General features: G+C 36.6%; 1 protein-coding gene across 1 annotated transcript in view; it reads right to left on the reverse strand.

The window, feature by feature from the left end:
- LOC116888128 (teneurin-1-like) overlaps positions 1-21,892 on the reverse strand; it is a 371,275-nt gene extending 349,383 nt beyond the window's left edge. The window contains exon 1 of the mRNA XM_032889474.1: positions 21,672-21,892. The gene's annotated coding sequence lies outside the window, so the exon portion shown is untranslated. The remainder of the gene's footprint in view (positions 1-21,671) is intronic.
- Positions 21,893-27,125: the final 5,233 nt, after the last annotated feature.

The raw sequence follows: 27,125 nt of genomic DNA on the forward strand, positions 1-27,125 counted from the left end.
ATTCATTTGTGATGATACATTCACTTTCCTTCACAATCTCACATTTCAGTTCTCCAGTCTCATCCCCAGCCCCACCCCAGTAGCAGTTGACCCTCACTGGTCTGTCTTCAATCTCTTCCTCCATTCCCTGTAGACTCTACAGATCTTCTTAGCAGACTCAACTTCCTTCCTTCCTGTTAACATCCTGTCCTTCTAGTCAATCTCCTTTCCTGCATGTGAGCTCCGAATACCTAAAAACCAAATTCTACCAGGGAACCTCAGTGCCCACAATTGTCAGGGACTCAGAAGTACTCCATGCAAGCAACCCATAATCATCACATGCTCCTAAAATCTAGAGAGTGTTACAGAAACAAAGGACCAGAAAATCCACCCAACAAAGACAAGACCAGATAATAGCACCTAGAATGACAAATTATATCCAACTCAGAAGCCTAGATGACAATATAAAAATATGATCAAAGACATTCAGAACAGCCTGGCTCCACTAGAGTCCAGCAACCTTACACAAATGAAAATTAATAAAACTGCCCTGAAAGTGCAACATAGCTGAAACATAAGACAAGTATTTCCAAGCAGCTATTATGAATATGCCCAAAGGTCGTAAAGAAGATTTGAAAAATTCTATCAATGAAATCTGTTAAAACACACACACACACACACACACACACACACACACACACACACACACACACACACACACACACACCAGTGGAATGAAATATATAAAAGGGATTAAGACATGGAAGGGTAAGTAGGATGAATACAGTCCAATCTGAGGGAAAGCTGGACATTAAAAACTTAGAAGTTTACCAGCAATATCAGAGGCAAGATTTACCAAGGAAATACAAGAGTTGAAAGAGAGAAATCAGACATCGAAGACAAATAGAACAAATAGGTATATTGGTTAAAGAAAATGTTAAATATATATTGGGGACAAATTATCTAGAAATCTGGGTGTGAGGGTTTGAATATGCTTGGCCCAGGGATGGGCACTATTAGATGCTGTGGCTCTGTTGGAGTGGATATGGCTTTATTGGAGTAGGTATGTCACTGTAGGTGTGAGCTTTTCGCTCCTCATGCTAGCTGTCTGATAGCCAGACTTCTCTAGTGGCCTTAAGATGAAGATGTAGAGCTCTCAGTTCCTTCTGAGCCATGCTTGTCTGAATGCTGACATGTTCCTGCCTTGATGATGATGGACTGAATGAAGAATGTAGATTTTGGGACTTTGGATTTGGAAAGCAGTGGAATGCTTTAAGTGGGGCTTAATGGGCTAGCCTAGTAGGAATATGGAAGACTTTGTTACTGACATGATTTGAATTGTGTGGACCTGGCCCTGGAGGAGTGGAGAATTTCAAGCTTTGACCTACAGACTGTTTTTGTTTGTTTGTTTGTTTGTTTGTTTGGTATTTTGGTGAAGAATGTGTTTTTTCGTTCTTGTCTGCTGAAGAGTCTGCCGAAGCTAAGGTGAAGAGAGTCAGATTAATTGCATTGACAAAGGAAGTCTCAGAAACTCCCATCATAGACTTTGCTCACTGGTAAGTCTCATGAAGAGCACTTTAAACAAGTGTAGCAAACTGAGAAAGGGAAAATATAAAATATATGGTTCGAGTATTAAAGGGGTACCAGGAAGTGAAAGGTAGCTGAATCCTGTGTTCAAGGATATTAAATTGCATTAAGGGAGTAGTGACCTTGGGGCAAGATTCTACCCAGCTAAACTGAGTAAATTAAGGTTCAAGCATGGTAGGTAGTACAAGTCTTTAATCCCAGGAAACAAAGACAAGCAGTTCTCTGAGTTCAAAGCCAGCCTAGGAAAGAGCAGGTTCTAGGTGAAGGAAAGCTTAAGTCCAGGTATGGTAGTACATACCTTTAATCCCAGTATTCAGGAGAGAGAGCCATGCAGATCTCTGAGTTCAAGATCAATCTATAGAGCAAGTTCCAGGACAGCTGAGCTTAGGCAGTAAAGGAGTGATAATGTAATAGAACAAGGAAAGGGCCATGTTCTAGTCCCAGCAAGCAGCAGAACTCAGTAGCTTCAGCCATGTGGTTCTATTTTAGAGTCAAGAATAGAAGGGACTACTGGAACAACTGATGCTGGTTAACTGGAGCTGAGAGGTCAAATGTTTTAAATTCAGTTTAGAGAACCTGACCTAAGTTTAAATCTAGGTAAACTAACAGGCTGGTACCTGGCATTGGTTTCCAAGTTGCCCCTCCACCCCCAACAAAACCTGAATTTAGGTCCAGTCTCTATAGAGGCTAATCCCCAAGACCAGTGTCTTCAGGTTACACCCTCAACAACCAGCATCTGCAGGTTATTCCCCAACAAACCTGCACCCCAAGATTACAAGCCCACCACCTGCCTAATGACCACCAATGCAGAGGGGAGCAGAAATTAAGTTTATGATATGACTCCCAGCAGCAGCCAATTACATTAAAGGTAGCTTTCCAATTAGATGCTTGCACACTTACATCCCTGCTTGCTGCTAACTATAAAGCCTTGCCCTGATAGACATTCAGGGTTCCCCCATGACCCTTGACAGTGGTGCATTGGGGGTTGGAGGTCAAACTAGCATGAATAAAATAAAATCTGCTGTGAGTTGCATCAGATGAGCTTCTATCTGGCTTTATGAGGATCACTAACAATTCCCTGGCACTACAGAGCTAAGAAATTAGTGGCGATTAAGAAGAGACCAACATGAGTCAGTGAAATCTTTTGGGAGGTGCTTTTTTTGGGAGCAAAAAGAAGCTGTGTTCCGGAGATTGCCAAGGTTATATCTCATGCTGCAGATGTACTTGGCAATGTATAAGAGTCACCCAGGTAGTATTGGTTTTGAAGGCATGAATGGATCAGGAAGAGCAACTGAGACTTGTCACTGTGAGAGGCCATGGAAGGTCACTGGGGAACTCATAGTATTATTTGTAGTTAACATTCCAGGACAGAAGGGGTCACGCAAAAGATTTGAGGCTTGGCACTATGAAGCAAGCTTATGAGAGGCTTTTGGTGAAGCTTAGTTGCAATGGTAGACCCCAGTGTATTAGAGATGCCAGTACCATGGGATCAGCACCGAGAACAGCTGCAGCAGTGGAGTAGGTCAACCTGAGCTTAGAATGCTACAGAAGGCAGAGCTGGAGAAATGACACTTGTCATTAGGAGGAACCCAGAAGAGTATGTGTGGATCCCAGACATTAAAAAAAGAAGCTGTAACATTAAAGTTGCCTTGGAGATCCCAAGATACCAGAGCTGTGGGCTATCTGCTGAGGAAAGGTGCTAGCAGGGAGTAGAACCAGTCCAGGAGAAATAACTTTGTTGTAATCAACAGAGATGAAAAAGGAGTTGGTGATCTGAAGCCAGCTTTGACATCAGACATGGACATGCAGACTTTGGAGTTAGCCCCACTGGTGTCCTATCTTACTTTGGGGACTATAGTTAAGTGATCGTATGTATCTCAGAAGAGACCTTGAACTTTAGACTTTTAACATTGTTGAGACTGCTATAGACCATGGGGACTTTGCAAGTAGGACTAAATGCATTTTGCATCATGCTATGTTTAGGGATGATCCCCATAGACTCATATGTTTGAAAAAGCCTATGGGGCCCAGGGAGTGGAATGTGATGACTTGTATATGCTAGGCCCAGGGAGTTTCACTATTAGGTGGTGTGGCCCTGTTGGAGAGGGTGTGGCCTTGTGGAAGTATGTGTGTCACTGTGGGTGTGGGCTTAAGATCCTCACCCTAACTGCTTGGAAGCCAGTCTTCTCTAGAAGTCTTCAGAGGAATATCTAGAAATCTCAGCTTCTCCTGAAACATGCCTGCATGGATGCTGACATGTTCTTGCCTTGATGATATTGGACTGAACGTCTGAATGTGTAAGACAGCCCCAATTTAATGTTGTCCTTTTAGGACTTGCCTTGTTCATGGTGTCTGTTCATAGTAGTAAAAACCCTAAGACACTGGGATACCATTTAAAGTAACTATGTAAAATTGTAATACAAGAAGGAAAAGAAAGTCAGGATCAAAAACATAGAAATTATTTTCAAGACAATCATAGAAGAAAATTTCCATGACCCAAAGAAAGTATCTATTAATATACAAAAAGCATGTGAAGAAAAAGGAACACTCCCCCATTGCTCGTGGGATTGCAAGCAGGTACAAACACTCTGGAAATCAGTCTGGTGGTTCCTCAGAAAATTGGAAATAGTACTACTTGAGGACCCACCTATACCACTCCTGGGCATACACCCAAATGATGCTCCAACAAGTAATAATGACACATGCTCCACTATGTTTATAGCAGTAGTCACATTTATAATAGCCAGAAACTGGAAAGAACCAAGATGTCCCTTGACAGTGGAATGGATACAGAGACTGTGGTACATTTGCACAATTGAATACTACTCAGCTATTAAAAACAATGACTTCGTGAAATTCATAGGGAAATGGATGGAATTAGAAAATATCATCCTGAGTGAGGTAACTGAGTCACAAAAGAAAACATATGGTATGTACTCACTGATAAGGGGATATTAGGCAAGACCTTGGAATGGCCATGATACAACTCATGGAGCACATCAAGCTCAAGAGGAAGGAAGAGCAAAGAGTGGATGGTTCAGTCCTACTTAGAAGGGGGAACAACATAATCAAGGGAAGTAGAGGTTGGGAGGGACTTGGGGGGAATCGAGCATGGCAAGGTGTAAAAGAGAAACAGAATCAGGTACCTCCCGTACCTGATGGAGATGTTCAGAGGGTCAGAAAATTGAACAGATGTAGTAATGGGAGGATGGAGAAATGGGGTAGTAACCAGAAAGTCTCAGATGCCAGGAAAGCCAAGAGCCTCCCAGGGCCCCCACAGGGATGACATTGGCTGAAAATACCCACGAAGGGGATGGAGAACCTGTCAAGACCATTTCCAGAGATTAGGCATGCCCCCCTGTTGAGGGATCGGCCAGTCACCCATCTCTCAAAATTTTAACAGAATTGCTACTGTCTAAAGGGACAGGGACAAAGAATGGAGCAGAGACTGAAGGAAAGTCCATCCAGAGACTGCCCCATCTGGGGATCCAGCCCATATGCAGCCACCAAACCCAGTTTATTGCTGATAAGCCAAGAAGTGCTTGCTGACAGGAGCCTGAGCTGTCTCCTGAGAAGCTCTGCCAGATCCTGACCAATACACATGCTGATGCTGAAAGCCAACCATTGGACTGATCACAGGAACCCCAATGGAGGAGATAGGGGAAGGACTGAAAGAGCTGAAGGGGCCTTATCTGGCATCAATGGGAGGGGAGGCCCTTGGTCCTGTAAAGGCTTGATGCCCCAGTGTAGACGAATGCTAGGGTGGTGAGGTAGGAGTGGGTGGATGAGGGTGGAGGAACACCCTCATAGAATCAGGATAAGGGAGGATGGGATAAGGGGATTACAAAGGGAAAACTGGGAAAGGGGAGAACATTTGAAATGTAAATAAATAAAATATCCAATTTAAAAATAAAAATTAAAATAATAAAATAAAGCGAAAATCATACAGAATGCCAAATACACTGGGCCAGAACAGAAAGTCCCCTCGAAACATCATAATCAAGACACTAAATGTATACAACAAAAAAAGACTATTAAAGGCTTCCTGATGAGTGGTGATAGCTATACTTATGTGTGTCACTAGTGAATATGTCCATTCCTGGTTGCATAGTGAGGCCTTGTTTCAACAAAAAGCCACAATTATTATCATACTGTATACCAAAATATAATTTTATTATTCTTGATGTCCAGAAACAGGTATAGGCTATCTGGGCTTATTGTTTCAATTAAGTATTTGATTGGAGATCTGAGACAGACTAAGGTAAGCAAAATAAACAAAAGAGTTGCAGATTTTAAGACTAGAAGGAAAGTTACTTTCATGATAACATGACTTTTCTACATAGAAAATCCTAAGCCACAAAAACGCTACCAAAAACAGTAAGACAAAGTAGCAATGCCTCAAGATTCAGGTCAATATTTGAAAATCAGTTTTATTTCTACACTAAACAAGTCACACATTGAAAGTAAAGACAAGGAATTGTATAAGAACATTAAGGAGGGAAATTGCATGAGGATTCAATAGGTAAATACACTACTGTTCATGGACTGGGAGATACATTAGGATTTAATTCTCTCTTAATGTTCCTTGGTGTGTTTTGTAGCTGTCGTAGTTATATCCTGAGGATAACCAACTGTTATGTAATTGGATTCTACAGGAGAGTGTTCATGCCTCTTACTGTAAACCTAGACAAATACTCATGGCTCGTGAGGCCCCTAGAGGAGAACTTACTCCTGCCACTTCTCTGACCTGATATACTTTCCACTTCATTTGAAGAATTAGCTTTCTAACCACTATTAAGTATATAGCTCTCTCCTCTCATCATAGACTCTTCTCTTTGCAACAGAGACCCTTACAGAGATCTCCATGTGGTTAAAAAACAGAGAACCATTGACTGGAACCCAACACCAATTGATGACACATCTCCAACACACCCATAAATCTAAGGCTCAGGGAACATTGCTGAAGAGGGGTCAGAAAGATTATATGAGCCAGAAGACTATGAAGTCTACTGCAAGATTCTATATTTTGCAAAGGGCAGGGAAGAGGTATTCATGAAATCTCAACAACATGGTCGCCTAAAGAAGATTCAGACAAGGACAACAGCAGTTCGCATGCCAGTATGGATGAGGTGACCAGCATAAGGTACCACCCATAAATGAAATGCTACACACCAGCTCCTGAGAGGGCTAATCAGTCAGCTCCAGGCATCACACACACACACACACACACACACACACACACACACACACACACACACACACACGCACACGCCAATGGTAATTAAAGAGGTCATGAATTTAAGCAGGGGTGGGTACATGGTCACAGGAGGAGTTGAAGGGAGGCGAGGGAAGAGGAAAGGATGTAAATATAGTACTTGTGTTTTAAACCCTCACGTGATGTCTAACCTCTCTTCAGTTTCATCCTGATGTAATGTTTTAGAAAAGAAAACAAAAAAATCCAGAACACTCAAACAATATTTAAAAGAAGCAGTGCTAAAGCAATCATACTGATTTTGAAATTCATTACAAAGTGATAGCAGTTGAAGAAATATGAAGTTAATGCGATAATCAGAAAGTTTAGCCATTCAAATTGAAGCAGTTTCTAAAATCTTTCACAGGAAAAAATGTGTAAGCTCCATGATCTAACTTGAGGATACATGAAACATTTATGCCTTCATGTTTCCTGTTCCTATTCTTCCTTTACACAGCTTCTGATGCATAGACTGTGCTCACCAAATACTTGTTGAATAAATGACCATCTTAAGCATTCCCACTGTGTGAGTCATTCATTTGTCAGTTCTCTATTTTGTGACAAATAACATCATGGAATAACTTCAAATTGTTTCACTGGCCTAAAAGGTGTATCATTTATGTGACCTGTGAACATGTCTCAGAAAGTTGAGCTTACTGAAACATTTAAAAAACTCAATAATATATTTATTGTAGCTGTCTAAAGAAAGAATTGACCAAAACGGATTTCAGCGTTGGTAAGTTAAATTTAGTTCTGCATGATACACAGGTATAAAATGAAATATTTCCAATTCTTTCATGAGTTGCCCCATTATTTTCTCCATTCGTCAGCAACAAGAGAAAAATTATATCCAATATAGTACATTGTAAGCATGTCAAATAAAAATATCATATATGTAGATTTTTGGATACATTTTATCAGCAAAACAACGTTAGTTCAAATTCTAGCTAATTAATCTAATTTCACAGTAGCATGCATCTTATTAGGCTTAACCATTTGCCTTTGCCCAAGAGAGCTTGAGGTTTTGCTCCAAAGAATCAACAAATCTAATACAAAGCTAGGGAAAGATCACAACTGCTATAACACATACAGGGAGTCTCTTAAGATTTCCCTATTACCACCTTTCCCCACACCACATCCCAGATTAGCATTTTCTTACCCTCAAGATTCATTTTCTTTTGCCTGAAGGAATTACATCTACAATTGCTCCATTAAAATGCAAATAAGTTATGTAGGTGTGATGACACATTAACATACAGTAATTATTTACTGCTATCATCGTATATCAGGATTAATTTATCAATTGTCCAGCAGAAATAAGGCCTGGAGGGTATCTAATAGAGCAAAATACAATTTATGGTGGCAGTGGCTAGGAATGAGCTCACACATTCATGATCAGATGACACAATGTAACTGGGGGCTTGCAGTAGCCTTTACTCATTCAATCAGCAGCAAACTTCCTGAGTAGCTATCTGATTGTTTGATATTGCAGTCACTATGTTAGTCATGAAGGGTAAAGGCAAGCAAATTAAGTTTTAACTTTTCTTCTAGACATAGAGGAATTCTAGATAATGCACGCACACACACATAAACACACACACACACACACACACAAGGTGGGGGGTGGAGAGAGAGAGAGAGACAGAGAGGAGAGAGAGAGAGAGAGAGAGAGAGAGACACTCAGCTTTCCTAACTATAAAATGGACAAAAGAAATATACCTTCTTCATGGAATTCATAAACACTAAATATAAACATTCATGTAAAGTGTCGTATATTGCTTTATAACAAAATTTATTAGAGTTAGATCTGATTTTGACTCCCGGAATAAACACTGCTTCTGACTTTGTTTTATGAATGTTTAACCTGAGTATTAGGTGTTTAGCTTATTGTTTACTTGTCTAAGAATAATTACACACTTTATTTTGTACTGCCAAGACCTTCCGTTTTCATGGCTTCTAAATTTTGGCCACTTTTCCTGTGAGCTTTGCATTGGTTTGGTTATGAAATATCTCTCATACCATATCAAAACGTCCCCAGCTAGTGTATCTATTGAGAGGTGATTACATCATGAGGTTAACCCCATTTACTTAAAGAATTAATAGTCAAAAGGTCTATCACTTAGGTGGTGGAAGGTCATCGTTAAGGAAGTATAATTTCGAAAGGTTTATCTTGTACCCAGTCTCTGTGGATCCTGGCTAGGTTTTGTTTGTTTGTTTGTTTGTTTGTTTGCTTGTTTGTTTTCCTGTCATGTGGTTTTTATATTCTGTTTTTGCCTTGCCAACAAGCAATGGAGCCAGAGTAATACTGAAATTATGAAGCAAAATAATTCTTCCCTCTTTTCCAAGTAACTTTCTTGGAGATTTTGTCCAAGTAATGGGAAGGTGACAAACATAGGAGCCTCTTCTTCTGGCTGTGATCTAGTCATATCGTGTAGAGCTAGTAACTTTAGCTTAGTGATACAAATACAAGTAAAAGTTTTTCTCTTTAAGAGAACAAACAATATTTGACTAATCTATTTATGCTCACTTATGCTGGAATTTTTAATACTAAATAATAATCATATTGCATAGGAAAGAATCTCTTATTACATAAATCATGGAAATGCCAATTTATCTACCTCAATTTGAAAGAATTTCATGAAAAATATATTTGGCTTTAGGCCTTGCTTTTATATATTCATGCATAACAAGATGTAAAGAAAAAGAATGAACTAGTATTTCATTAAGATTAATTATGGGTATGATTTGGTTGAAATTTTTACCTTTTTCCTTGAGGTTGTCGATAATTCATTCAGTTACCATAGTCCATGGACTGAGAAGCCTCATTTTTCATGCTTATTACATAATGTTCAGATATTGTTAACCCTTTATCATCCTTCTTAATATTAAAATTCTGAAAATCATTTTATCCAAACAACCATGCTATTCAAAACCTAAGAAAGTTTAGCTATGACAGTATATTATGCGATGATTGAAACCTTGCTTATACATATGCATTCATTTAAGAAGGGAGTATAGACAAAGCACGTGCTAATGAATGATGAGAGAAAGCTATTTTCGAAAAATGCTGGTTAGCAAGGCTAAAGGCAAATAAAAATTAAGTATAAGGAGCCTGCAAACTTGAGACTAAATATGGTCAAAAAATAAAAACCTAGAGTAAACAGAGTAGACTCTAGTACAATATTTCAGTAAATAGTTTTATTTCTGTATGTTCACTACTCATGGTTGATGATTCAAGACAGCATCAGTGACAATATCCATGGTGGAAACAGGAGAGAACATCCCTCTACAGTAACTTCTATTTAGAAGCAATGGCCTTCTGCAGCAGTTCAGCATTTATATTATATAGAGAGAGTTCTATATAATTATATGTAAGTATATATAGTATAGTGTAATTAGATGTAAGTGTATATATATTTATATTTATATTCTTAGTCTACTGTGCCAGTTTAATCCTAGTGGTTTAATTTAATAACTCATGATATAATCAATTATTTATGTAACTGATCATTTCATGTAATTGACTAGATTAATTGGCAAGTTTGTATTGACATAGTTTAAAGATTGTGATACTCGATAATTGAGGTTCCATGGTTTAATACAGCTATAATATCTGAAGGTGGTAGCTATCACTGAGATTCCACATGCCCCAAAGGGAACATTCTCTGTGGCTTTTTTCACATAAAGTTCTGAAATTCTCAGCAGGAGATACGTTTATAATTCATCACCCTTATCTGAAAGGTTTAGAAATTAATGAGTCAAAACCTTTATAATACTACCAACCAACCAAATACAACAATTATCACATCTACATTGTCTTCCTGCACCCTTTACCCCCATGAAAACAAATAATCATTTTTCTCTGGTCTTCTATATTTCAAGGTATGACACTCTATCCATCTATTTAAGCTTCAAATGTATGAGTTAGTACTGTCAGTTTCTTCCTTCATTACCACCCCTAGATTTAGTCTAAACTCTTCTAATTTTCCATCTTTCCTATTGAATCTTCCACTTCATTATCACCACCTTCCTATACCCACTAATACTGCCAGCTTCCCAGCCTACTCCTTGTCTTCTATCTGATTCCTACCCTTTTTCTCCAGGCACTTTATGATGGACTCTTCACAATGATGTCAGAGGGATCTTTCATGGATGCAAATCTTGACACTTTATATCCCTGACCACATCTTTTTCAAAGGCATCCTATTAGATTGTAAGAACACCATTAGAAAAATTCTCTAATATGACCTAAAAGTCCTATACTACTGCGTCAGTTACTTTTCTTGCACTGAAAAATACCTAACAAAACAATTTAAGGAAAACATGGTATATTTTGGGTCACAGTTTGAAAGCAGGAAGTTACAGAGGTAGATACATTAGACACATGTTCATATCACGCCAGCCCTCAGGAAGCAGAGTGACGCCCTTTCTCCATCACTTCTTACCACTTTTTCCTACTTTTTGTCTTTAAGAAGGTTAGCATGCTCTTTAGTACCACAGGCCCTCTGTCTGCTTTTCCTATCTTTAGCATGTGTGATCCCTCTTTGCTTAATTGGGTCTACAGAGCTAGTAAATTCTCGGTTCCTCAGAGAAATATATTCTGACCTCTCTGTATTGAACAAATTCTGCTATTACATGTTTACATATAATACTGCATCTTTCCCTGTTCATACTCGTCACAGTGCAATACTGCCATTATGTATACATACCTGTTTGTCACAAGACGGTATATTCCATTAGATCAGGTGTTCATACATTTGATTTGATACTGCTTCCAATTCTCAGTCCTATGCCTTACCTATATCCCAATATATAATTATTTAATAAGTGAATAGATGGCTTTTCAGAGGCTCACACTGCTAGCATTCATGTTTCCTGGGCCTAGTACAGAACTCTTCATGGCACAATGCTGCTTCTATTTAGGCAAACAGCACAAGATTGGAACATTTAGCAGTTTGGGAGCAGTTTGGGACTTACAAATGAACCTCCTACCGTCTGCCAGTTGCTATACATGAACATGACATTTTCATCAAAGAAAATGTATGAATGCATCAGTACCCCAGTTCCACTATTAGGACAATAAATCACATGCACTAAAGAAGCCACACATAAAGGGTTGGCATCATCACAGTAGTACATGTGTCAATTTTCAAGAGAAGATTATTTGAGCATTAATATAAACAAAAAATAAATCATAGTGTTGCAAGCATTTTAAAGTCCTTTAGAAAAAAACTTAGTTTGTTGACGTGAATTTCAGGATTTCATTCAAAATCAATACTTAACATTTCTAGAGACCTATCAGAAATACTACAGGCAAAATTGTTACTTATTTTTGATGAATGAAATAACCATAAAGGGCATTTTTCTTCCTTGAATAAACTTAAGATTAGATGTGTTCATTTTTATACTTTAGAAAGCTAAGTGGAAAAATAAGAAATATGAAATGCTTTTTCAGAAGAGCTGCTTCTAGAAGGTTTTCATTTTAAACTAGTAAGTGGGATTTTTAAGGGTGAAATCAGAGAATTGTTCATAGTACTTAGAAAATGCAAGTTATAATCCTGAAGTGCTATAATCATCGAATAGTTGCTGGCATCTTTCAAAGTCTTTAATCCTTCTTCATATTAACTTCTGACCTAGCTTTTGTGAAATTACTGTTAAGTTCCTGAAAATATCCTCATAGCATCAAACTACTATTTCTTTATGTTGTCTTGTGCTAGAAATGGCCACAGAGATATTTTTTGGGTTCCAAGTAAATCATTGGAAATCATGTGTCTAATATAGCTCTCCCAAAATACATACTACAGTTGAAAGACCAATTTTATTTTCTGAATTTCAGGATTAGAAATCTAACAACCATTCACAAACAGATTTTATATCAAATCACAGAAGGGTTTACTGATTTTAGTACAACTAAAAGACAAATAAGGCAACACTATTTTTCTCTCTGAGAACAACATAATTCTAATTTCAATGTATATGTTGTCTATCCTAACTCAGATAGGTAATATGTCTATGATCATTGAGGAAACAATATCAAAGTTACAGGAGGCTGAACAATCCTTTCATTAAGGATCGATGATTTCTGTTTATAGACTTAAAGCACTATGCTGAGTACCATGCACGATGTATTTCTATCATAGGATGTAGGCTTTGTCCATTTTATCATGAAAATCTTGTTGAAACAATCTAGCTAAGGTAAATATTCATCACCTTGCCCCAGAATTGAATAAGGTTTTAAAAAAATGGGTGGAGAGTTGAGCTTGACTAAAGTACAAGAAATAAGGTTGATGAGAAAGAGTAGATCTGATTTCTGAAGCCACTGTCACATATAGAAAATGTGCTTGGGATTTTATGAAATGATAAAGCAAATTTAGGATAGTTTATAATAGTCACAAATGGTAGAAAATATTGGAATTTAAGCCTCTGATGACTGAAACTATTCTGGAACTCATCAAAAACGCAACTAAAATTGAGATTGCCATTTGTCTATGAACCCTGCCCCCCTCCCATCCAAGCACCTCTAATTTCAACTCTACGAAATGAATGAGCTGAATAAAGGATCAGAATATAGTAAGCCTACTTAAAGGAAGAGGGCCCTTTACATTTAGGCTGTGGCAACTGGGTGTTCAATTACAGAAATGAAATCCAATGGTGACAAGATAACCCACAGGGCACTGAAAGCCATGTTCAATAAGGTTTCTCCTAAATCTCATGTTATAATAAAATGTCAGGTGTCAATAAATTTGTATGTACTTAGCCATTTGTTTCATTACTTTTGTGTAATGAAAAACAATCTCAAAACAGAGCACCATTTTGGAGAGACAAAAGCTCTAAGTTTAATGTGCTTTAGTTCTACTTGGTTGCTCTTCATAAAGGTTGCCATTAATTTAGGTCAAGTGAATGAGAAGAACGTGTATAGTATGCTGTCTATGTCAAGAACCAAGGACTCTCATTCCTAGATATATTCTGTGCTTCTATAAGGCAATGGCTTTGGCCACCAAAGGGAGATTCAGGAGAAAACATATAGGGCTATAATTTTCTACTTAGTTCTGTTTGCTGCCTTCTCCCTCTTTCAACACACATACCAAATACCAGATCAACAAGAAGAAAGACTAGATAGCTCAGAGACTGAGGGTAAAACCAATCTGATCTAAATTTTTTAAAATGTAGCAATAAAATGATTCCTAATGATATTCTACTATACTCATAGATCAGTGCCTTGCTCGGCCATCCTCAGAGAAGCTGCCTACTGAAGCAGATGGGAACAGATAGAGACCCACAGTCACACATTACACACAGAGAAAATGAGTCCTTCGAATGCACAGTTCTAAGTGGGATGTCTATATCAAATTCCTCCCCTCAGGGATCAGGGAGCCCTGAACAATAGGAGGATGAAAGAGAGGCAAGACCCAGACTACGAGGAACACAATAGAAACAGGGCCTTCTAAATAAATATAGCGTGACTGATACTTTAATGTACTCACAGAAACCGCGGCAGCATGCACAAGAACTGCACTGTTCTAAGTCAGATGGCGACCCGGCACTGAGAGCGGAAGTGAATCCCTTGATACTCCATCCCTAACTCAGAAGCAAACAAAAAAAATTCTTGTAGGGGAAAAATTAGTTTTCTCCAATGGAGTCTCATTGGGTATACAAATTACTCTTAAGGGCGGGCCCTATACCTAGTAGTGGTGGATGGCCAACGCAAAATGAACCCAGTGATGGCTTGTCTGGGCATTTTTTTTAACCTCACAGGTATTTTGCTTATGTTTTTGATTTTGTGTTATTTTAGGGTATTTCTGAATGTGCAGATGTATGTGTCTCTGTCTGTATGTGTTTTTTTGTGCCTTTTATTTGTTTTTTTTTTGACGTTGTTGTTTGTTTGTTTTGACTTATTCGGATTTGTTTATTCATTTTAGATGTCTGCTTGTTTTCTGATGAGAGCAAGAAAGGAAGGAAGAATGCAGATTTGGATGGTCTGGAGATTGGGAGAATCTGGGAGGAGTTGGGAGAGATGAAAAACTGTGATCAGAATATTGCATGAAAAAAATCAATTTCAATAAAAATAAAATTAAACTATAAAATAAGAGAAATATACTTAGAAATTGATAAACTTGACTTAGGAAAAATGTGTCTGTTGTCACTGAATTATAAGGCTAAAACAAAAAGTTCAACATAGGCGTTGAGAAAATATATTACACATGAACAGATATTTCCGAGGAACTAAAGAGAGCAGTAAGAACAATCATGCAGGGTGCATACCAATGAAAGCTAAGCATGTATGAAAAAGCCATAAGGAAACCTGCTACTATGTCTATAGGTAGTAGCATCTTTGAAATAGGATATAATCATTTGATTTATGAGAAAGGTGAAGCATAAACAAAGCATTGAAAGGTAATTTATGTACTATGCATAGATGCTTTACTGAAGCATGAATTAACATTCTGGTTGAAACAGTAAGACTTGCACATGCAGCTCAGTAGTTCATCCTTTTAGCATAATAATAATGGGCTTCATTTAATGACATAGCAGAATTTGTACAAAAGGTAGCCCTGCTCCCAGGTGCTCCCCATTTTATAACCATCCAAGTTTACTCTCTCCTTTCTCCTTTCTCCCTCTTTCTCCCTCTGTCCCTCTCTCTCTCTCTCTCTCTCTCTCTCTCTCTCTCTCTCTCTCTCTCTCTCTCTCTCTCTCTCTCTTTCTCTAGAAAACAAGCAGGCATCTAAAACGAACAAACAAACCTGATTAAGCCAAAACAGACAACAACATCCAAAAAAAAAAAAGGAGTCAAAGAAAAGGTACAAGGAACACACACAGAGACACATGAATCTGCACACTCAGAAATACCCTTTAAAGTATCCCCCATAGACAACCACAGATTTATTCCACTGATGGAGATATTTCCAGGACCCTTAAGTAATTGTTTTCTAAACCAGAATGACATCTTTATCCTATTTAACAGTACAAAATGTTTCCTTCAGGCTGAATTGAAATTTTGTAATGGCAGAATAGCAAAGTTGCAATTGAGTTGGTCAACTGAAGTTAGTTATCATGCTGGAAAATGTCATTTGAGATTACAAGCCTAATGTGATATGAAGAAATGAGATGGAAAGTTTCTTTTGAAAGCACCTCCTTCCACTCACCAAATTCCAAAGAAATGTCAAGATCGTTCAATTTAATAAGAGCATGGCTATAAGAAAACATCTAATTTCTATTAACTTGAGTTCTAGTATATGTTTATATCAGTATATTTATATCCAAAAATAAATGCTTATACAAAAGCCAAAAGTCTATGTATTTTAAATTACATGTTTTATGTAAGACAATTAGAGAATAATACTTGTGCATATGAGATATTCGAATAAAAATAAGTGTTAAATACAATGGCTATTCATGTCTGTGGAGATCAGTGTAGACTAGATTAGTGGATAACAAAAGGAGGGGAGAAATGAGTTCAAAGAATAAATTAAAGGCAAACACTATGAACAGTAGAGTCAACTTAAAAAAAAGTTCTAATTTGAATGTAACAATAGCCCTCCTACACCCCGGTTTTAAACTAACCATCAACCCAAAACAGTTGTTAATCAAACAGAGCAGGTGGAAGGGAATGCAGACAGGCGGTTGGGTCCGGATTCCAGGGGAGGGTATTGCTGAAAGACTACCAGCTGAGAAGCTCAAACAGGATCCAAAGTTAGCCTATTATCCCTCCGCGGGTGATTTTGTAAGTCTCAAGGATCTGTCAAGGCTCACTAATAAATGTCTTGCTCTACAAAGGCAATTTAAGAAAAGAAAAGGAAAGGAACATGGATACTTCAAATTCTCTCTCCCTTGGGTTAAAGGCCCTCCCACTGACCTTGCTTTAAAGACAGGGCAATGTTGGCGAGAACAGAAAGGGCTATCAACAAATTATAGATAAGCTGTTAGCAATGCCTTATTGTCTTTCAAACGGATGAACAGGTTTGCTAGTTCAAGTCAGGAATTGCTGAGAGTTCTTTCTACAAAGTAGGCACTTACTAGCTAGTAGAGGGTTATTTCTTACATAAAATATGCCCCAACAAAAATCTGGTTTAAAAAGTAAATATGGGGTTTATTTAGCTCAATCATGGAGCGCTTGCCTAGAAAGCATAAGGCCTTCAGGTTCAGTCCTCAGCTCCGGGGGGCTGGGGGAGTAAATATGGGTTTGCGTTTCTTTACCACAAATTGGTAAAATGCAAGAGAATAATGAATATCATTTTCTTAGCCCATTGTAAATCTTATTACTCACTCCTGGTACTCTCCAAATTTAATACGTGATGCTTTATTATTCATGTTCAGCATAGACCAAGTCATTGAAATGACAAATTTAGAAGTAAGCTACAAAATTATGCTTGTCTACAAGATTATAGATTTTATAATTGAAAATATGATCTGACCTAGAACAAGGAAAATTCTTGAAACTCAAAAGTTCACTTGAAGCTTACCTCTGAGAACACTGGAAACATCTTTTCATTTACGTGAACAGGGAAAACTAGTAAATGAACAAAGGTTAAGTAGCTCTATAAGATTTATCTTTGCAGAATTCCTTTAAACACGTCCCATTTCCAAAATGGGTGTAATACAAATAAGAGATGACATATCATGTAACATGAGCTAGATTCTGGCATGAAAAGTAGATGCTCCTTTTAACAGCAAAATAGTTATTTTTTCCCCCTGTGCAGAGTGCTAAATTGTTTTGAAAATTCTAAGCTCTGTGCCAGTCTGGTTTTTCACTTAAAATGAGGAATGATCGTGCATATGTTAGACTTGTTGCAACCAAATGCTTTATCCCTGGCCCGCGAGCCCAGACTCTTTGAAGATATCTTTTGAAATACGACATTTACCAAATATATTGTGAGCAGCTGACTGCATGAGGCTGAGCTTCCTGTTTCTCACTTTCGAGGCCTCCAGAGGCTTAGTCTTCTAGAATTCAATTTACTGTAGTTGATGTGCTCTCTTTCCCCCTACTTGTTTCAGTTTGAAATTAGTGTCTTGATTAAATTCTAGAGGCAACTGTGCTAATAATAAGCCTGTCGAGGACTTATCCGGTATAGTAAGGGTCTGGCTACAGATACCACTTTAGTGAATGTGTAATTTTACTTTGAGTTTTATGGATTTTCATCGGTCTTCACTGTTTAAATCATGCTATTTATTTGAAGGGAGCATTTTCCAGATAAGCTGATGAGGTGAGAGTTCTGGGGAGCAAGTGAATTAGCAGAAAAGGTGAACTGATGTAAACGTCCCCCCAATAGTACTTTAGAAGTCAATGCGCACCACAGTTGCCTGTCATGTTTTTTGCTCTAGCAGTGTCCTTTGCATATGAGAGTGCTCTTCAGTGTCTCAGTAAATCCGGTGAGATTCTTTGAAACAGAGCTTAGTGCTCAAAACTCTTGTCAGCTTTCTCCTTTGGACAATGACGTAACTAAGGTCGCATGATCACTGAGCTCTTCTCCCTTACAGTGCTTTGAAATATTTTCAGCGTGACGACCAAAGATACAAGCCTGGAGAGCATTCTCCACCTTTTATTTTATTTTGTGGTATTGAAATGTACTACTTCTGCGCCACTAATAGTCAAGGTTCAGAGGGAGGACACAAAAGCAGCTCATCCGTGCTCACCTTCTGTGCTTCTGTGACCTCTCCATTTTTCAAGAGCTCTTGTCCCTGTGATACAATTTGCAACGAAGCCCTCATAAGAACTAACCTGATCATGGAAACCCGACCTTCAAGCTCTAGACCTGTGAGGTAAATAAACCTCTTTTCTTTTTAACATTATGCCACTTGAGGTATTTTATAACAGTAATAAAAAATGAATAGAACCCATTTTGGAAAACCTGTGATTCAGCTCACTTTGAATGTGCTCCATTATTTAATAATTTATAAACATAGAAAATTATATTGAACAGACATATGATAGGTGGTAAGGTAACAAAGATGTTTAATATCTTAAGGATCATAATAATCTTTTTTGGAGATAAAATATAATCCTTAAAATGATATAAAACAGTGCCTTATAGGACAAGGCTATGTACCAAAATGAAAGCCATAGAAAAGAATTACAGAATCTGTCCTGTACACTCAGCTGTCACCTTGCACAATGAGATTTCACTGTGATTTGTGCTTTTTTAGTATTTTGTACTACCTGCCTATATTCACAAATGCATACACACAAGTATATACACGCATACCTAGACACATCAACAAATCAGTCAAAAGATGAGGCACTATCAACGGTCATGAAAGTTTCTCAATGATTAAATTGATCACGACCAGGGAGTTTTATTCCCCTCAACCTTCAGGCTCTAAGTCTTCAGAAAGCCGGAGTTACTTGTTCATTCTGTACCATCTATACTCAGTGCAAGAGAAAAAAATAGGAGGTATACAACAAATGGTTGTTCAATGAGCAAGCATAGGTCTCAGTTGTATGGTGAGTCTCACTTCTGTTCTTATAGAACCTTTTAGCTATTCATAACCAAGAGCATTGATAGAAACCTGCATTGTTTCAGTATTCCGGAAGCTAGAGTAGGATACAGATGTGTGTGGGGGTGGGGGACAGCTTGATGGTCAGCCTGTTTGGAGAAGTTCTAGCTTCTGTGAGAGATCTTTCCCAAAAACCAGGGTGAGGTGATTGGATAAAGACAAACAGTATTGACTGCTATCCCTTATGCATGTGTACACTTGTGTATAAACAAGCATGCATTATCGTTCACACACACACACACACACACACACACACAAACACACACACGAAAACAAAAGCAAATCAAAGCAAATAAATCTGTCTCTATCAATCATTTTCTATTATAATTGCTATATAATGTCTGTCCCTGTGAACAAACTACTTCATAAGTTTCCATCTAATCAAAACATCTGAATTTAGAACCTTTTTAAAATTCTAAGTAGATAACATCAGGGGCAAACAGAAGAGTCTTGGGATTGTATATATCTAAGTGATTAATCTCCTTCGTCTTCAAAGTCACTCTATCTTCTGAGTTATCTGGGGTTACTTCCTTCTTCTAACGCTCAACAATATCCGGACACCTCTGAATCTCTTGAACCTTATCATTATCACAAACTCACTTTCAACCAGTCCCCACAATGACAGCTAAGTTTTCCACTCAGAGCCTTTGAATCAAAATAGTTCCAACATTTTATTGCTATATACTTGACACATCAAGGCCTTCACAGGTGGGCTTCAGTTAAAATGCTACATAGAGTCTCAGGCCCAAGAATAAAATGTTCCACTTCCCTAAGACTTGATTCCTCACTAAACTCCATTGGTGCAAATGCCTGTTAAAGATAGTAGAATATGATACATCTTCACAAATCTGATTTCCTTAACTCAAATAATCTAAAAAGAACTTTCAATGGCCTTGGGAAATTTTTAGTTTTTAATTACTCTGAATTTAGATAAAATCAAAGCAAATAATAACATGAACAATGGAAATGGTAAAAACCGACCACAGCTGGCAACGCTGAGAAAATATCCTCTATTTGCCAGCAAGATAGTACCGGCAAGTTTCACACAGTTGCCTGGATTAGAAACAGTCTTTTTTATGGTAAAAAAATATAATAAGAAACTACCTGTGATACTAAGAATGAAACTGTTTTTGTATGAATATTAGGAAATCTTACCATGTGGTAGCATTAGACATGACAAACCATCAACAAATGGCCTTGTTCATTTATATTAAAAAGGGTTATATAATTTTGAATTTAGGATGCATGTACAATACTAAATATTCAGTTAGAAAAAGGGTTCTAAATTTTTTATCTTTGTATCAATTTGTGCTTACATAGAAATAATTATCATCTTCTCTAAATTGATCAATTAATAGTAGTAAAAGCTTTCAGAAAGAGCAATGCAGTATATCAAAGTGACAAAAATATCCCTACCCACATTCAAATATACACTACACATTTGGAAATGAATGAGCTTCTTAATAACCTTAATATGCTAAAGTAGACAGTCAATGTAACATATTTATCAATATACTAGAAAACAGCATATAGCAGAGATGATTTAATTATATTACCATGCCTAGAGATAGTTCTGCAGGTTGAAATAATTTAATTAAAATAATTTTTAATAAATTTCCACAAAAGTATTTATATAATTGGAAGTGGCTTAGATATTTATGGACTAATATAACTGTGTTTCCAGAAAACCATTCTATATAAAGAAAATACTGCATTTAATGTGAATTATACTTTCTTATCATCACAATCAATTTACACAAAGTCCAAATGAAGGAAACATGTCTTGATAATTCAAGATCAAGAATGATTGCAAACATGGTTAAACCAATTCAAATATGTTTGAGATCATGCACTATGTAATTGATTGCATAATGACATTTTAATTCTCTGTGTGTATATGTGTGTTTGCTGTGTGTGTGTGTGTGTGTGTGTGTGTGTGTGTGTGTGTGTAAGGCTATATATAACACTGTTAAATATCTGATTTGGCAGATAAAGGAATACAACAGATATTTTCAAAGTATTTATTGGTTATTACTGGATATTACATATATCAAATGACTAGTCAACATGTAATATTTTCTTTTTCCTTTTCATTCTTTCTTTTCTTTCTTACTCTCTTTCATTCTTTCTGTCTTTTTCTTTCTTTCTTTCCTTTTTTTTTTTTTTGAGACAGGGTTTCTCTGTGTAATCTTGGTTTATCTTAGAACTCACTCTGTAGATCAGGCTGGCCTCAAACTCATAGAGACCCACCTGTCTCTATTTCCCAAGTTCTGTAGTAAAAGGTGTGCACCATAGACATCCAAAACATTCAGCATCTCCAGTTACAACCAGAGGAATTGGGAAAGAGGCTTCATAAATGTACCTTATAAAATTTCTTATACTTTCTGCATTCCAGTGATCTCATCCACAAAGTAGCTTCCACACTCCGTAGCTGTACTGTGAGGAAAACTAGAAACCAAGAGTCTCATAGTCTGGAAAGTTAAAAACTTGACGAAAATGGGGATGAATATTCAAATGGGAAGATTAACTACAAGATGATTATTGTTTAGAGACGATGTTTGACATTTTGTCTAAATTTTATTGCTGCAGAAATTTTGTTTTAAAACAGACTATGCATTTTAAAATAAACCCGATAAATATCTTACTATTTGATTTTAATAGTAATTGTCACTTAATATTTTATTGTGCAATAACCATAAACACAATTTATAATATAATAGCCAAGAAAGATCCTGCTTAACCATTTCTGCTTTTTATATACCAGTTAGTACTAATACTGTATATTTGCTTGAATGGCAAATTTTTTTTATACATTTGCACCAAAAACTTTCACTAAATAATTTATACTTTCCCTCATTTAGAGGCCTAGATATGGCTTAGTGATAAAGGATAGTCTGCACGTAAGTGATATTATTTGATAAACCGAGAAATCATTTTGGTTTGGTATTTATTTGAGGTTGATTAAATCAGAGGCTAAAGATTCTGAGCCACTGTGTAGTCCAACTTCAAGAAAAATCAATACATCCTAGTTAATGTGCAGTACACACTGTAACCAGATTAAATGGGTGAACCGTGGCTAGCTCCTACAGCTTAGCAAACTTAAACCAAAAGAGGATAATACAATACTAAACAAAACATTTGTTAAATATTTCTTTGCATGAAGCTATGCCTATTATTTGTTTGAAAACAAAACATGTATCTATAAGATACTTCTTTCCTAGGGCTATAATTGCCTTGCTATTACTCTTCTCACAAAGCCTTATCCCTTTACATCTAATAATTCATCTATCAATAGACACATGGGGCACAGAATTAGACAGCAATGTGGGTTTTAAGAATAATTCAATAAAAATTAAAACGTGTTGTGATTTACAAAGTGTAATCTAGCACAACCAAAGGTGTCTTCAGTGTTTCAGAATCTCTATCAGCAAAATGGGAATGGTAGCATCTTATTTCCATATTGAAAGAATAAATAATGGATGTAAAATAATATAATAGTAAAATTATCAACTGTATCCAAAGTCTTTTCAGATTTGTAGCTGGCCATAGGAGAGCAGTCTGTTTAGATACAAAAGACAAACAGCAGGCAGGTTTAGAGGGGAAAGTTGGGAGATACTGTGATTAAGATTTTTCTCCTTTGCACATGAAGAGGAAAATTCTTTTCATTTCTATAAAATCAAAACCTGATTCTGACAAAAAGAAACATTTCATTATTACAACAGAATAGAGTGCTAGCCTTATTTAATGAAAAGTCATAATTATTATTTAATATTTATTAGAGCAATTATTTGAGAAACACTGCTTTAGCAAAATGTTAAGGTTTTATTATTTATTTTTAATTTTATGGGTATGGTTACTTTGACTACACATCTGCACCACAAGTTTATAGTACCCACAAAGATGTTTTCTAATTGACTATTGAATCATTTTAATTTTTTTTCTGATTTGTTCTGGCATGGTATAAACCAATATCTGATTCCCAACCATATCCACTGGTTCTGAAGGGATGATTTAAAAATCCCTATGGTAATATTATATGGTATGTAACTTGGAAATGCATGCTTACTATCACAATATAATTTTATATTTGAAAAATGGTAAAGATAAAATATTTTCATAAAGAAGCTACAGAAAATAACCCTCTCAATGGAGTTCAGGGACATAAGTTTTTATATGTATCAAAAGGAGAGATGTATTTGAATAGGCTGAAAAGTAGTGAGGAATTTTCTGCCCAGCTCTTGAAAAGTTCTAGGAAAGGGTTTCAGCTATTTTTGGAACACTAATCTTCTAACAGGTCATGTATGTCACCAGCATAACAAGTCGCCAGAATAATGCATTGAAGATTTGCTAACACTCTCTAAACATAACTAAAAGAAAAGAGTGAAGAGCAAATTCCTGACAAACAAATTGGGATATCTCTTAGTGTTTTTATATGACAAATTATCTTTATTCATCTATGTATTTAATTTTTATTTGCGTGTTGTCCATGCTTGCGGGTGCATGTCTGGGAGATCCTAGACTCTCCATCTTCTATACTGAACTACTGAAGTAGTCTTTTACTTGAGCCTAGACATTGCAAATACAGTTTGTCTATCTATTCAGTTTGCTTCAGGAATCCTTTATTTACAACTTTCTTAGTGCTGCAATTACAGATGCATCTGGCATGCTTACTCAACATTAATGTGTGTTTAGGGGATCTGAACTCTAATCCTCATGACTGCACAATGAACACTTTATCCAATGAGCCATTGCCCCAGCATCATGAAAAGTAATTTTGCAGTGTCCAATGTAGCAAACATTTACTATATTTGGGTATATTTATCCTGAAAAATGTTGTTCATCTGAAGTTAAAATTTAAATAAGAATATTGCTTGTTTGGTTTTTCATCTAACAAACCTTGAAATGGCACAATTTTATGGAAAAAATCTCAACATCCATAGTGTATTAAAATATTGCTTATAGAAAATAATAATAGTAATAGATAGACAAACTATTGATTGCAAAACAAAACTTGAGCTTGATTAGAGAGCATGGCATCATAGTCTTGTGAATGAAATGTTTGCATATCAGGGTTGATTTTACATATGTGGATATATTCCTCAAACATATTCGCATGGTAGCTTTTCCTAGGCATTTAACTTTCACCTTATGAAGCGCTGATATGTCTGCATTACCCAAAGTAGTGTCACTCATCTTCGTTTGTTTCTATCTCTTCTGTTTTGTTATACAGGTGCGCCCCTGCCTGAAATTACTTTTTATGGTAATTACTGTTTGTGTCTACCTCATAAAAATGGGAGCTATAGCAACCCGTGTCTATCAACTGTTGCTGAACAGATTACTATTTAGCTAAAAGAGATGAAATCTTGTCATTTGTGACAGCAATGGTAGAAACTAGAGATTTTTATGTTAAATAAAATAAGCCACCCATGAAAGACAAGCTTCTATGATATGCAGAATATGACATTGATGTCCTAGAAGTTGTATGAAGAATGAATGCTGGGGGAAGGAGAGGGAGTATAGGGAAATGCTGATCAGTGGCTACTAAGTTAATCCCCCAGAGGAGTAAAACATTGTAGTATAGTTACAATAGGGTAACTATAGAAAACAATTGGATATTTTTTAAAGACTAAGGAAAATGATGCTCATATTTTTAACAATAAGTAAATGAGGAATGTATGAGGATATAATATATAATCTGGTTTATAAATTATGTGATCATCTCGTGATTTTTATGTGGTTTTTGTATCGGTTTAAAATAATATAAGTAAAATAATAAAAAATAAAGCAATGAAGTGATTCCATAATAATATGAAACAATGTTGTATCACAATATATTATTAAACAATATCTCATAATTATATTCATGAAATTTCAAATTATTTCATAATAATGAAAATAAAGGAATGAAAGTATATCTCAATGTAGACTGGACTGACTGATGTACCTGCCTTTGCCTCTTGAGTGCTGGGATTAAAGATGTGTCCACCATGCCCAGCTATAAAAATATTTCACAGTCCAGCCTTGAAGATTAGGTGCCTTGTAGATAAGGCTCTTGCCAGCAAGTATGGACTGCAGAGTTTGGTTCTGTAGGACTTACACAGGAGGGAAATGGGTAGCATGTCCACCTATAATGCCAGAAGCAGAAACAGAGAATTCCCAAGGAATTCCCCAGTGTTCGTGAACTTCACTTTTAGAGGTTGGCCCTAACTCATAAGTAAGAAAGTGAGAAATTAAATGAATGAATTAAGCACAGCATCATGGAGGAAGGCATCTGAAACCAGTTTTGGACTTTCATATGTACAAATGTATATATACATATACACCCCTACCAACATACACTACACACATACAAGAATTCATACCATAAGTGCAGGCAATGCAGGCAACGCACGCGCGCGCGCGTGCGCGCACACACACACACACACACACACACACACACACACACACACACACACACAAAACAATAAATAATGTAAACCCTCAGAAAGCACCCAAACTACTTTTGCTGTTTGCACATTACATTGGTGTGCTTAATGATTTTGGGAGTATTTGATATATAGTAGAGTTTCATAAACACTAAGTTACAAGTGAATAGATTTGCTAACTCCACCAAGCCACATAATTGAGTACATTTTTTATCATGAAAATAGGCTTCCGGCCTGTTGTTAATGGGCTCAAATGTCCCCAAAGGTTTTTCCCTGGAGGTTTTGTCTAAATGGAAGGCCCAGGTTTATTTTTTCCCCCAGTCAACTGCTTCAAAATTCTAGCTAATTCTCCAGGTGAGTAATTAGGATAAAACTTAATTCTTCAGAAGAATTCTAAGGAATTGATTATTTCTCTAGAGGCCATTGGGCCGCATTTAAATCACCATTTCACTTTGGACTCTGAATGATCCAATTTACAAATCCCAATGAATCAAATTAACTAGATAACCGCCAAATGTAATCCCATTCAGGGAGTGAAATATCTGGTTTCATTGTCTTCGTTAGTTAAATGAACTCTATTAGTTAAACTTCACTTCCATTTGTATTATTTTAACACACACCACATTAAAAGCTTTTAACCCTAAAAATACCTGTAATACTGAAATCTCTATTTTCTTTCTTTGATTCAAAATCTGATTATACCCTCCTCTACTCCTGACTTACTTATCTCATCTGGATGCAAATATCACCACACAACTTCATAATATAATTGTAAATTAACTGTCAACATTTTCTATATGACTCACTGTTGATAAAATAAAATATAAATTTTCCTCACACTGGTTGATATTATGTAAATTTTAAAGAAGTGAAAGATTTTGGCTTTAGAGTTAAAAATTGTTTCATGGGAATTGATGTTTTATGAAGGTGTCTGTTAAAAATCCATCCCAGGGATTATACCCTAACTTAAAAAGAATAGTTCTTTTGTTAGACTTTCTTGTCAAGTCCTTGGTGTAACACTTATAACATTCCTCCAGTTTTCCCATAAAGACTTCTGACATTTCATTGCAGTTCCCATTCCTTAAACATTTGGCTTCAGTTATACCTGCAGTTTTCTCTGAATGTCGACAATTATGGCAGAAGTAATTGTTCTGTTCTTGTGCATTAGTACCTGCTAATACTATAAGGCATATAAGCAAATCACTCAGGTAGAATAGCACATTTAGAATGGCGTAGTCACAATTTCCTCTAGCAGATTTCCTTATGAAAACCATTTCATCAATCTCATAAGTCAGGGGTCTGAAAACATTCTTTTTATTTTTCTGTAAAAAGCCAGCTACTAAATGTTTTATGCCTTTGTTAAGAAAATACTCATTTAGGTGAATGAATGT

The sequence above is a fragment of the Rattus rattus genome, chromosome X (assembly GCF_011064425.1).
Source record: "Rattus rattus isolate New Zealand chromosome X, Rrattus_CSIRO_v1, whole genome shotgun sequence".
Taxonomy (NCBI): Eukaryota; Metazoa; Chordata; class Mammalia; order Rodentia; family Muridae; genus Rattus; species Rattus rattus.